Consider the following 12,054-nt stretch of genomic DNA (forward strand, 5'->3'; position numbering starts at 1 on the left):
GTCACTTACATATTAGCCTAACCAACAAATCCCGTCACTATTAAACCTCAACCTCAAACCCCTCTCACGTACCGTCTAATCCGCACATTACAAACCATCCCCACGATAGAACTTTTAAAATATCTTCTCTCCCTACTAACCAGCACCACATAATCCAGCTACCCAACCCAAGACCTTTTCCCACCCAGAAACACTGCATGCCCCAACAATCAACGACAGATCCCCTGCAATAAATCCCATCTAAACCCCTCAACGAGTCCAAACGATGGCTAGCACCTTCCAAAGTACAAATAAGTCTCCTTACCCAAGTCGCAGACAACGGCAGACAACTGTGACCACCACATCTCAATATCTCCAAGTTCGCCACTCCTCTACCTACCCTGATATACTGGAAATTATACCAAATAAAACCAACAGTCTACGCTCTAAGCGCCACATGTTAAATTGAGATTAATGACCCAGTGAGGTTGGGAATCTCAAACAAATTCACAGCTGTCGCTCGAAAGTCGCTCCGCGAGGCTCAGGCTCAGGACAGTCAGTTGGACTCGGAGTCAGTGTTGGACTCCGTGTGAGACTCAGTATGGTGGGATTCGGTGGCTGGGCTGAGGGCGACAGAGGTGTTGGCTGTCGCTAGTGTCCCACCGAGGTCTGAACCAGGAGCTGTTGTGGTGTCGGAGACACCAGTGAGTGCGTGAACTGGAGACGACAGAACGGAAGACTGTACTGTATGTTCGTGTAATTCTGAGGACGGAGGATCGCCGTGAGCCAGCGAGAAAACCCACTATCGTGAGTGCGAAGATAGATGGACCTATGTTAATGTTCGCTGTTGTGAGTATCGTCCTGCTGTTGAATACTGTTGAATTGTTTCGTTGTTTGCTGCATGTGACTGCGTGAAGTACTGGAATATCTGTGGAGTCGAACCAACCAACAGTCGTCGTGTGTTGTGTAGCCACTGGCACTGTGTTCAAATTCAGCGGTCTACACACAGCTGCTGTACGTGTTGACTGGACTTGGGAAAGTAAAAGTAAGGATTATAGCCGTCTCCAGGTAATTCCAACCGGCCGGGACTCCCTGGTGTGTGGACAGAATGGATTCGTAAATCGATTTGTAATTAGTAAGTGTGGCCTTTCATAACTGGTTAGAATTGTGTGTATTGAAACATGTGTGTGTGTGTGTGTGTGTGTGCAGTTATTAGGTCATCCTGAAATAAATTAGAGTAATGAAATAGATGGAGTTTTATTCGTAACAATATACTCGAGCTCTAACAGTGCTTTATGAAGAATACATTTTTCAAAATGCGACACAAACAACTGCAGTTAATATGTTTGAACAATATTCACTTAGTAGCTGCAGCGAGTAAGATGTAACTGGCGTCGACTGCACACTACTGAAATTATGAAGTGGAGAAGCAGTTAATCATAAGTAAATTATGAGATATTTGAAATATGTAAACAAACAAATTGGTGGTGCAACAGCCTATTAGGGCCTTGGCTGCCATGATGACTGCTGCCCAGCCAGATGGCTTGTAGATATTAGAAAGCAAGTGGCCAGAATTATTACATCCTAAAACTATTTCGTGGCTTTCTTGACCGAATCCACTGCCTCTCGTATCAACAGTTGGTCTCGTCAAGCTGAGTGAACCCCTTGGTCCATAATTTAAAGAATCGACCCCTACACCGCGGGGCTATCTTGTAACATTTTAAGCAGTGGTGGCGCGTGACCCTTATCAAAGTGTTAGCACACCAGTTTCTAGAAACATGCATAAAAACAAGTTATGGGTATTAAAGCTTAAATATAGGCATGCGTTTTTAAACTCACACAAATCAATCCTCCCCGTACATCTGCAGATATTACATCTTGTAACACAGCTCTATCCGGCGATTTTGGCAGCAAAAATGCCTATGTCAGAATCATAGAACTCCGGATTTTTCTTACAGCTTTTCAGGAGATTCTTCTCAATTGAAATTAATGACAATTTTGATAATCTTTCTTGTGTTTGCGTATTTCTTAAATAAGTTTTTATCCGCTTCATAGCCGAGAAAGATCGTTCGACAGAGGCACTGGTAGCCCTAGAAGTAGTAGTCAAAATTAAATAACAGAGTTTGGTTACTTCAGGTAGTGCCACATTTAATCCTAAACATGTTAAATATTTATAATGTTCTAATATACAGGACTTCATTCTTCTGATGCATACAAAGCTGACAACTCGGTTTTGAGTACCAGGACGTTGAAGTAGCTACCATATGATTTAACGAGGGACTCGAATGGCCGAGCAGGAAAAGAGTCTTTGTATGTTTCAAATAAGTCAAAATCCAAAGGGCAAGAAATTCCAAGTTATTCAGTTCGGAAAAATGGTTGGTTATATGTCCAGCCATTGTATCAAGCACTTCACAATACAATCAGCAGTATGATTTCTTTTTGTGGATTTCCACATCACCGATTCGCTGCCTTTTAGCTGTAACTTAATTTTCATTTGATGAAACTCATGAATGTTCGTCTGTGCACTGCTTCCAAAACAAATCAAATATATCAGTTTATCATTCAGAAATTTTGTGAATTCGTTGACCTTTACAACACAATATCTTATACGATATCATTCATTTTGGTTTGTAAAACGTTGAAGAACATTCTTTCTTGAGGCAGTACACATGAGAAGAAATTTAAAAGAAAAATAAATTCAAAAGGTCTAGAAAGCCAAGAATAACGGCCGAGAGTATTCGTCGTGCTGACCACACGACACCTTGTAATCTGCAGGCCTTCGGGATGAGCAGAGGTCGCTTGGTAGACCAAGGCCCTTCAAGGCTGTAGTGCCATGGGGGGGGGGGTTAAAATTCAAAATCTTGTAGAGTAGCAAAGAAACCTCTTGAACAGATTCTCGTTTCACCGTCCCACTCTTCGGTGTTGTTTATGACTGACTTGAAGAATTTCTTCAGATCCTCTTCTACTTCTGATATTACTTCAACCAAACGCTCTGTATATATCCAGCGGGTCGGGGAAACTAATGACAAATGCTTAGTAGTAAACCTCTCAAATGCAGATCTTCTCCTTGAAGATCTCGAGAAAAAAGTTGCGAACTCAGGTAGAGTTTCAAAGAATACTTTACATTCCTTAACGCCTGTAACAGACTGTTTTAATACTAGTTTTAGCTTGTGCGCATAGCAATGCACACATACGACGGGCTACTATTTGTCAGGAATAATCTGTTGCAGACCGTTATATGCTCCAGTCATAACATAACACACATCGTACGTTTGAGCGACTAATTCGTCACCAAATTGGAATTCAATGATTAAAGTGAAAACATGCCCAGCCAGAGAAACAGCAGCGCGATCAGTACTCATATCAATGAACTTACTCAATCTCTCCTGAATATCATCATGTGTAACACAATGAAGCACAGAAGAAAGCTGGGATATTTGTGTAAAGTCCGTGGTCTCGTCTTCTGTCACACTTACAAATGGTGCCTTTTTGATTTCTTCTTTTATTTTACTTAACAAAACAGCTCAGGCTGAATTAATTAAGTCGTTTTGGATATCATCGGAAGTACCAAGAAACGTAGCAGAGGTTTCCAAATGGTTCCATAATATTTCATCATAAGTGCCTCTATAATGGAGCAATTCAACAAAATTTCCACTATTTACTGAGTCGTGGTTTTCAGTATGACTCCTAAAAGGCAGCTCTTGCTCTGCCAGGAAACAACATCTATTAAGCAACGAACTATATACCTGTTTGTCCCGATTAATTTTGAAGGCAAGACTTCGGGATTCCTCTCTTCTAGTGTTACCAAACTTCAGTAAAGCTATTTTGGAATGAACATCGTGTACAGACTGTTCATGTCGTTTCCTTAATACATAATAACTGTTAACATCAAAAACTCCCCTTGTTGTCCAAATATTTGTGTCTGTTGAAAATAAAGGGCAAGGCCAGCAATATTAGGAACACGATTTATTTCAGCCGTTGCAGGCTCAAGACTCGCTTACAACAATCACAACTGAACACTGCAAGCGATTACCGTTAGCCTCTCGACTGGGGCAAACATGCGAGCCTAACAGACACCATGGACCGCTCTGTGTAGTGTTGTGTTTCCGAATACATCGAATGCGACTGAATTCAAGCTCCTCATGTTTGCCTCGGAGGAAGGGCAAATAGAGCGCTGAGTAGGCATTTCTTCATTGCTCGACGGATGCGAAGATTTCGTCAATTTGTTTTATTTATACGGATGAGAATTAGGCTTTATGGTTGCTATAATATAGTATGCAATATTAAGTAATTGAACAAATTATATGCCGTAATATTAAGTAGTCATATTCGTTGATCTTTCGTTTTATACAGTGTTAGCCCGTGTAACACGGCAAACATACGCCCGCCGCGCCTGATTTTTAGACACTTAAATTATCACCGTTTCCTTAAATAGTATCTCAAATATGGCCCACGACACTTTTCTGTCAACCCTAGCCCCAGATAACACATATACACAAAGCAGTTCAGATGATGATAATAATAATAATAATAATAATAATAATAATAATAATAATAATAATAATAATAATAATAATAGCAATAATAATAATAACAATAATTTTATTTGCTTTACGTACCACTAATTACTTTTACGGTTTATGGTGACGTCGAAGTGCCGTAATTTAGTCCCGCAGGAGTTCTTTAGCGTGTGCCAGTATATCTACCGAAACGAGGCTAACGTGTTTGAGCACCTTCAAATACTACTGGACTGAGCCAGGATCGAACCTGCCAAGTTCGGGTCAGAAGGCCAGCGCCACAACCGTCTGAGCCACTTAGCCCGGCTCAGTTCAGGCACCAAACCGATGTATCTAAGTAGATAGGCTGAACATAACACTGTATCATAAAACAACAACAACAACAACAACAACAACAACAATATCGCATTATCGATCTTTCTAACAACGTGAGGGGGCGAGATAGCCGTATGCTATTGTCACTGGTTCTTCATGAAGACAGTGGTAGTTCGAATCCTGATCAATGCATGTGGGATTTTTAATTGAATACATCACGTCCTTATGATTCAAATTCTACGTAAAACTGGAGGTCCTGTGGCTGTAATCACGATATCCCCAGTCACCTAAAACTACAGTATGAATTGGCTTCTTTCTGATTACTGTGGGAGATGTGCTTTCAGTCTCGACACTGGAGGTCTGTTCAAGGAAAGGGCAAGGACATTCCCGAAGTGGTAAATTTAAAAAGCGGGAATGATATGTAGGCCTATATGCGTTGTAGGGGTTAGTTGATATAATATAGGACTGAATTTATAAAAAATAATAATTATTGATAGAATTGAATGAAATTTGGTTTGTGGTCTCCTAATGGTGAAATAAGGCCATTTGCCAATTTTCAGGAAAATAGCAACAGAAATTTCTGAGAAATTAATACTTACAATTTAAAATTTTTAAAAATCGGTAAGCATAAAAAACGCTCCAGCTGAACAGTTACTTCAAATATGACATTGAAAACTGGTGTACAGGCACTTCAAGGTATGGAAAGAATTTTAACAGAGAGAAAGTCTGCATATGTAGTCCACGAATGTGAGGAAAAAATGTGTTTTGTGTGTTTGTTTTTCTCAAATGCTAAAAAATACCCCTTTGAAGGCTACTATCTTTTAAAGTATCAACATTATAAAAAATTCCTTCTGTTAATATCAAGACAATACAGGTGTTAACAACCCATGAAATTCTCGTGGAATTTGAAACCAAATTGGTTCAGCTGGAACATTTTAAATACCTGAAAATGTATATATGAAAAAAAGAGAAAACATTTTCGTAAGTAAAAGCTAGTGGATGGGGACATTTAAATGTCACGCTAGTACTTTAAATATTGCGGAACCCGAAAAATACCACCGCCAAATGATCCGCAGGAGACCGGCGTACAATAATATGCACAAATTGAAAAAAATCGATGATTTTTACTTTTTTCCACCAAAAACTCAGTCCCAGCCTCCCTTAAGTACGTACATATTCATTATAGACTGTTATGCCTTTGAGCGTGTGAATTAACTATGTGCCTCCATAATCCTCTTGTCGTTTTAGTCTCCCTCTGCTATTCTTATTTTCCACGGCTGAGTGCATTATTCTCCTAGGTAATATACCCTATTACATTTGTCCACATAAGCCGATATGTACCCACAGTTCATCCATTGTGTTAATTCGTATCTTAGCCTTTATTGTCTCATTCCGACTGAGAGCTCACTCTGTCTTACATAATACTGCTGAGGTACAAGTGGGATATGTTAATTACTTCATGTCACGGCCAGCAAGAGATGTTATCTCTAAGGGTCTAAACTGCAATCGAAGTTATTCATTCGTAGAAACAACGTTGATAGGCCCATTGTGAATCTCAGTTTTTTCCAGGATATACACTGGCGGAAAATGAAATACCACCACCAAGAAGACATTAGGTTAGAGGAATGCAATTTAGGCTAAGCAACTGTCTAAGTAACATATTTATATGATGAATATGTGACCAAGAAATATTAAAGTATACGAAAGAAGACATGTGACATGGTGGTCGCCACGATTTTGAATGCAAGCATGCAAACGTGCATGCATTGTGTCGTACAGGTGTCGTACGGCATTTTGTGCAATGGAGGCCCACGCCTGTTGCACTTGGTCAGTCAAATCACCAACGGTTCATGCTAATAATAATAATAATTTCGTGTGGCTATATCTAGCCGAGTGGAGCCCTTGCAAGGCAGACCCTCCGATTAGGGTGGATAACGCTGGATCTGTCTGTCGTCACATAATGCCCCATACGTACTCAATGGTCGAAAGGTCCGGTAATCTCTCAGGCCAAGGCAACTGGTCGACACACTGTAGAGCATTGGATGACAGCAGCGATATGAGGACAAGTGTTATCCTGTTCGAAAACACACCCTTGAATGCTGCGAATGAATGGTGACACAACCGGTGCAATCACCAGTCTGCGCACAAATCCGTTGTCAAGGTTCTTGGGATATCAACGAGAGTCCTCCTGCTGTCATAGGAAATCGCTCCCCAAATCCTGGTGTAGGTCCAGTGTGTCGACGCCGCAGACAGTTTGCTTACAAGCGCTCACCTGGACTCTTTCTTACCAAACTACGGCTATCGCTGACAACAAGACAGAAACGGTTCTCACCTGAGAACACAACAGATATCCACTCCGAGCTCCAATGAGTTTTAGCTTGACACCACTGAAGTCATATATGGCAGTGATTCGGACTTGTTGGCATGAATGCTAGAGGACGTCTGGCTCGGAACTGTCCCTCAATTAATCGATTTGCTACAGTTGGTTTTGTCACTCTGGTGCCAACTGAACTTCTAAATGGATGTTGCAAATGTAGTACGATCCACCACAGCCATGCGGTGAATATGGCAGTCTTCCCTCTCCATAGTGAGCCGTGTAACGCCGGACCCCGGACTTCCTGAGACAGTGCCTTCCCGTGACCATTGCTGCCAACACCGATGCACTGTGGATACCTCTCTGCCAAACCTTTCTGCACTATCGCGGAAATAACATCCTATGAGGGGCGTACTATATTGTTTTACACTTTATTTATTTTACGTCCGGGTATGGTTCACATTTCACTTTTGAAGGTGGTGACATGTAACTAGTGTCATGTTCCACCGTTTGGTAGCAACACACGCACAGAGGCCAACGAATGCACTCGCCATAGCCATTTCATAACAACACTGTCAGAGTAGGAGCAGACAACATGGAAAGCAACCGTCAGGGACAGCGCTATACGACTTGGTTTCTATGGAAAAAAAGGCGTGACCACTGCATGAATTCATCGGCGCTTTGTGGCAGTCTGTGGAGAACATGCGCCGTCACGGAAAACAGTTTAACTGGGTGGAAGGTTGGAAAACATGGCGCACATCGGTGGAAGGAATGTGACAGTGTCAACACCAGCCAACATTGCCTGGGTCGAACAGGTCATCCAAGGAAACAAATGCATCACATTTAAGGAAATGGAGGCAGCCATGGGAATTAGCCGAAAGACCCTGCAGCGGATCGTGCACGGCCACTTACAGTTGGGGAAGGTGTCATCAACGTGGGTGCCTAGACTCTTGTCTGCAGACGAAAGGCAGAGGCCTGTGGACGTGTGCATAGAACTTTTGCAACGCCATGATCAAGATCCAGCAGACTTCATGGCTAGGTTTGTGACTGGTGATGAGACAAGCCTCCATTACCATGAGGCACAAACGAAACAACAATCGATGCAATGGAAGCATAGGGGCAGTCCACCGCCAAAGAAATATTAATCAGTGCCATCAGTTGGCAAGCGAATGGCGACAGTGTTCTGGGACACAAAGGGCATCATCCTTATTGACTGGCTGGAATTTGGGTCACGACTAACAATGCAGCATATGTGGCAACCCTTAAGCGCTTACGTCGTGCCATTCAAACTAAGCGGCCAGGAAAATGGGTTAAAGGAGTGCTTCTGCAACATGACAATGCCCGGCCCCACATTAACCGAGAGATCACCGCTGCTATTGATCAAATTCGATTCACGGTGCGGCCACATCCACCATACTCTCCCGACTTGGCACTAGGTGATTATCACCTGTTGAAGAACATGAAGAAACCTCTGTGTGGACGCCGTTTTGCTGATTTTGCAGAACTGGACACAGCTGTCAAGGCATGGGTACGCAGAATTCCGAAAGAATGGTTTGAGGAAGGTCTGGAGAGACTGATACATCGATGGCAAAAGTGCATAGAGTTACAAGGAGATTATGTTGAGAAGGTGGACGTAACAACTGATGTGTTATATACTTCATTTGGGTAGGAAAAAAATAAAGTGTAAAACAATATAGTACGCCCTTCGTATTACACGGCATCGTTCAAACTCAGTAAGTTGCTGACACTGACTTCTTCGGCTCCTTAAAGGCATGTTTGTCTCTCACCTACCTTACAACGTCAACACCGGATGATGACAAACGCTCACAAACTGCACAGCCTGTATTTAAAATAAACTTGCTGTGCATGGTCATAGCCAGTGTTGCCAGATCTCCCGAAATTTCAGGAGATCTCCCGATTTTTGCAACACTTCAGAAAACCCGAAAAAAACTCCCGAAATTTCTTCTAATCAAAATTTAAGGAAAAATGAACAATAATGATTAATGGTTCATAATATTGACCTATTGGTGCCGAAAACTCTTTCCTCGTCTCACTGCGTGACGTTTTATCGATAACATCACTCGTTAGGTACTTCCCCGCATTCATTTTAGGTTCGAATGACGTAATCTCTCCACCTCTTATTGAACTCAAAACACGCGCTTGACTGCATCATTCGAAAAGAAATCACCGACCCGCACATAGAATACAAAAGCTGTATCCTGCTACGACTTCAAAATTGGCACACAATTTCTACGCTTGATGAATAATTACATCTACAGGAAGGGTGGGGGAGAAACATAATAATAATAATAATAATAATAATAATAATAATAATAATAATAATAATAATAATAATAATAAGCATAGAGTGGCCAGAGAGCACGGGTGAGTGATATTTTTCTCAAAATGACTTCAAATGACTTTTTTCATATTTAATTTACGAGGTACTTATATTATAACATTTCAGTGCTCGAGAAACTACCAACTTTTTCATTAAAACTCCCGAAATGTTTTCGTACAATCTACCGATTTTTTATTTGCAGAGCTGGCAACACTGGTCATATTGGCGCTACTATAGCTCATTCCACGTTAAGAAAACAGTATTGTCTTATGGACCTACAAGGAGTGAACACACCCCCTCTTAGACACCCATAATTCTTCGTGATTAAGGAATATTATACTGTACTTTGTAATGTATAATGAAAGATGGATAAAAAGTATGAGGCATTTTTGCCCGTAAGTTATTAAAATAACTACACAAAATTTTATTTTTCATAAATTCATTTGTAGGGAGGAAGCGCAATGGCGGGAACAGCAATCGCTTCGTTGCCTTCCTTCATTTTCCTTCGTCTGTGTTGCTCTGCCACAAGCCCCGTGTAGTCGCTCACTCTGTGAACCGCCGGCAGGTCACTTCTGTATTTGGAGTAATCTGCAGTATTTACTGGTTGCATGTGTGTATTTAGGCTTTAAATCGGTGCGTAATTGTCTGCTAAGAGAGTTATGCGACAAGCCTACGTGTGTGATTTTTTTAAACATTAATACGGTGATCTTTTGTAGAGTCAACTACAGTATTTATTTGTTGTAGCGTTTATTGTCTGGATAACTTTATTAAATGCAATCAAATGCGTTCCTCACCTCTCGAGCCCATACAAATTATTTGTCTATTTTCTCCCCCAATTTGCCTTACACTTCATTGCTGAGGTTTTTTATGTGCTGTAGTTTGCCTCTGATTCTGTACAAACCAAAAATAACCCCTGTAAAGCCCCCGTCCCCTTTAATTCATAACAGTAATTTTTAGCTTAGTTTCTTCCGCTTTTTGTCTTGAACTTAAATACTGAATATCACAAATTTATGTACCACCGTTTCCCATGATGCTGTTGAGCAGAGCGTTAGATATGGCAACCCTGTTGTCATAAGAGCAATACTGTTTTCTCAACATGGGATGAGCTATAGCTCCACTCTTCGTCGACTACCGCGCAAATCTGAATAGGCGTCATCCTTCAGGCGCGCAAACACGCCTCCCGCACTTTGTTTATCTAGCACAACTCCCTCTTGGTGTCGTGATTTCCTTTTCCGCCACTATGCATCTTATTTGGCGACAATAAATGCATGTGAAGGAGTGTGCGTTTATGAACTAAATTTTAGATGTAACTAGGAAAAGGAATAACATTTAAATTAGGATAAAATGTGCTATTTCCTACAAAACTAAAATATCGCCCACTTACCCTTTTGCATCGAATGACTGTTGTGCTGATCTGCGGAGTTCATTTTTGCCTGAAATGAAAGATGTTGAAACGAAATGAGTATTTAAGGAGCAACATACAATAACATTGCATAAATAACTCTACAATTAGTTACTAATACGAAATTGAAAAAAAAGAGCAATATATTTTTCTTTTTGTTCATTGAGTTAAATTCTCAGTGTTATGAAGTAACTTAAAGAAGAGTAGCGACTAACCATCTCTCTTTCTGGTTACGAACTCGCTGTGGGTTGACCTTCGTCTCGACAGCTCAAAATGATGGCGAGGTTTCGCGATCACATTTCAAAAGACAATAAATACATTAACACACGTGGCTGTTCAGTACCCATTTGGAGGGTATCAGGAAACCGCGGACTACTATACAGCAGATGTCAAAAGTGCTGCTGATGGATACTACAGACCCGACAAGTATACTTAATTCTGGTTCGCCGTCACAGTCTTCCTTCACTTACTGTACACAGAAGGGGGTTGTCGACAGCTCGATTGGAGCAATAACATAACTCTAGTACAGTAGAATTCAAAGGAAGTTTTAAAGCGAGAAAATCTGTCGACTGGAACTTAATTATAACTACAGATCTACATGTACTTAATATGTAAAGACCAGGTGAGTTGGCCGTGCGGTTAGGGGCGCGCAGCTGTAATCTCGCATCCGGGAGTGGGTTCGAATCCCACTGTCGGCTGCCCTGAAGATGGTTTTCCGTGTTTTCCCATTTTCACACGGCCGCTTCCTTCTTATTCCTAGGCCTTTCCTGTTCCATCGTCTCCATAAGACCTATCTGTGTAGGTGTGACGTAAAGCAAATAACAAAAAAAAAAGTAGAACATAGGCTTAACAGTAGAGTCATCAGATTAACACCGGCTTATTATATCAGACATGTTTCTCTTTAAATACACGAGCTTCTTGTTGAAGATACTCAAGTTCCAAAATTAAATAACGGTAAATATGTAGATCAAAATAACAAAGATAAGAAAGAACAGCAATAGCAACTCCACCGAGGTCAGGCACATCGTCTCTCAAGTTAAACAGTACAGTACCCGTGTTCATTAATCATTACCAACCACAGGTGGTGCAGTTTGCATGAGTATGCTACTGTAGACACTGGCTTTTTGCAGTAGTGAACGCCAGGTTGTCCAGCTCTGGTTCTGGTACGGAATTTCATTATTCTTCT

This window comes from Anabrus simplex, chromosome 2, assembly GCF_040414725.1.
Source record: "Anabrus simplex isolate iqAnaSimp1 chromosome 2, ASM4041472v1, whole genome shotgun sequence".
Classification (NCBI taxonomy): domain Eukaryota; kingdom Metazoa; phylum Arthropoda; class Insecta; order Orthoptera; family Tettigoniidae; genus Anabrus; species Anabrus simplex.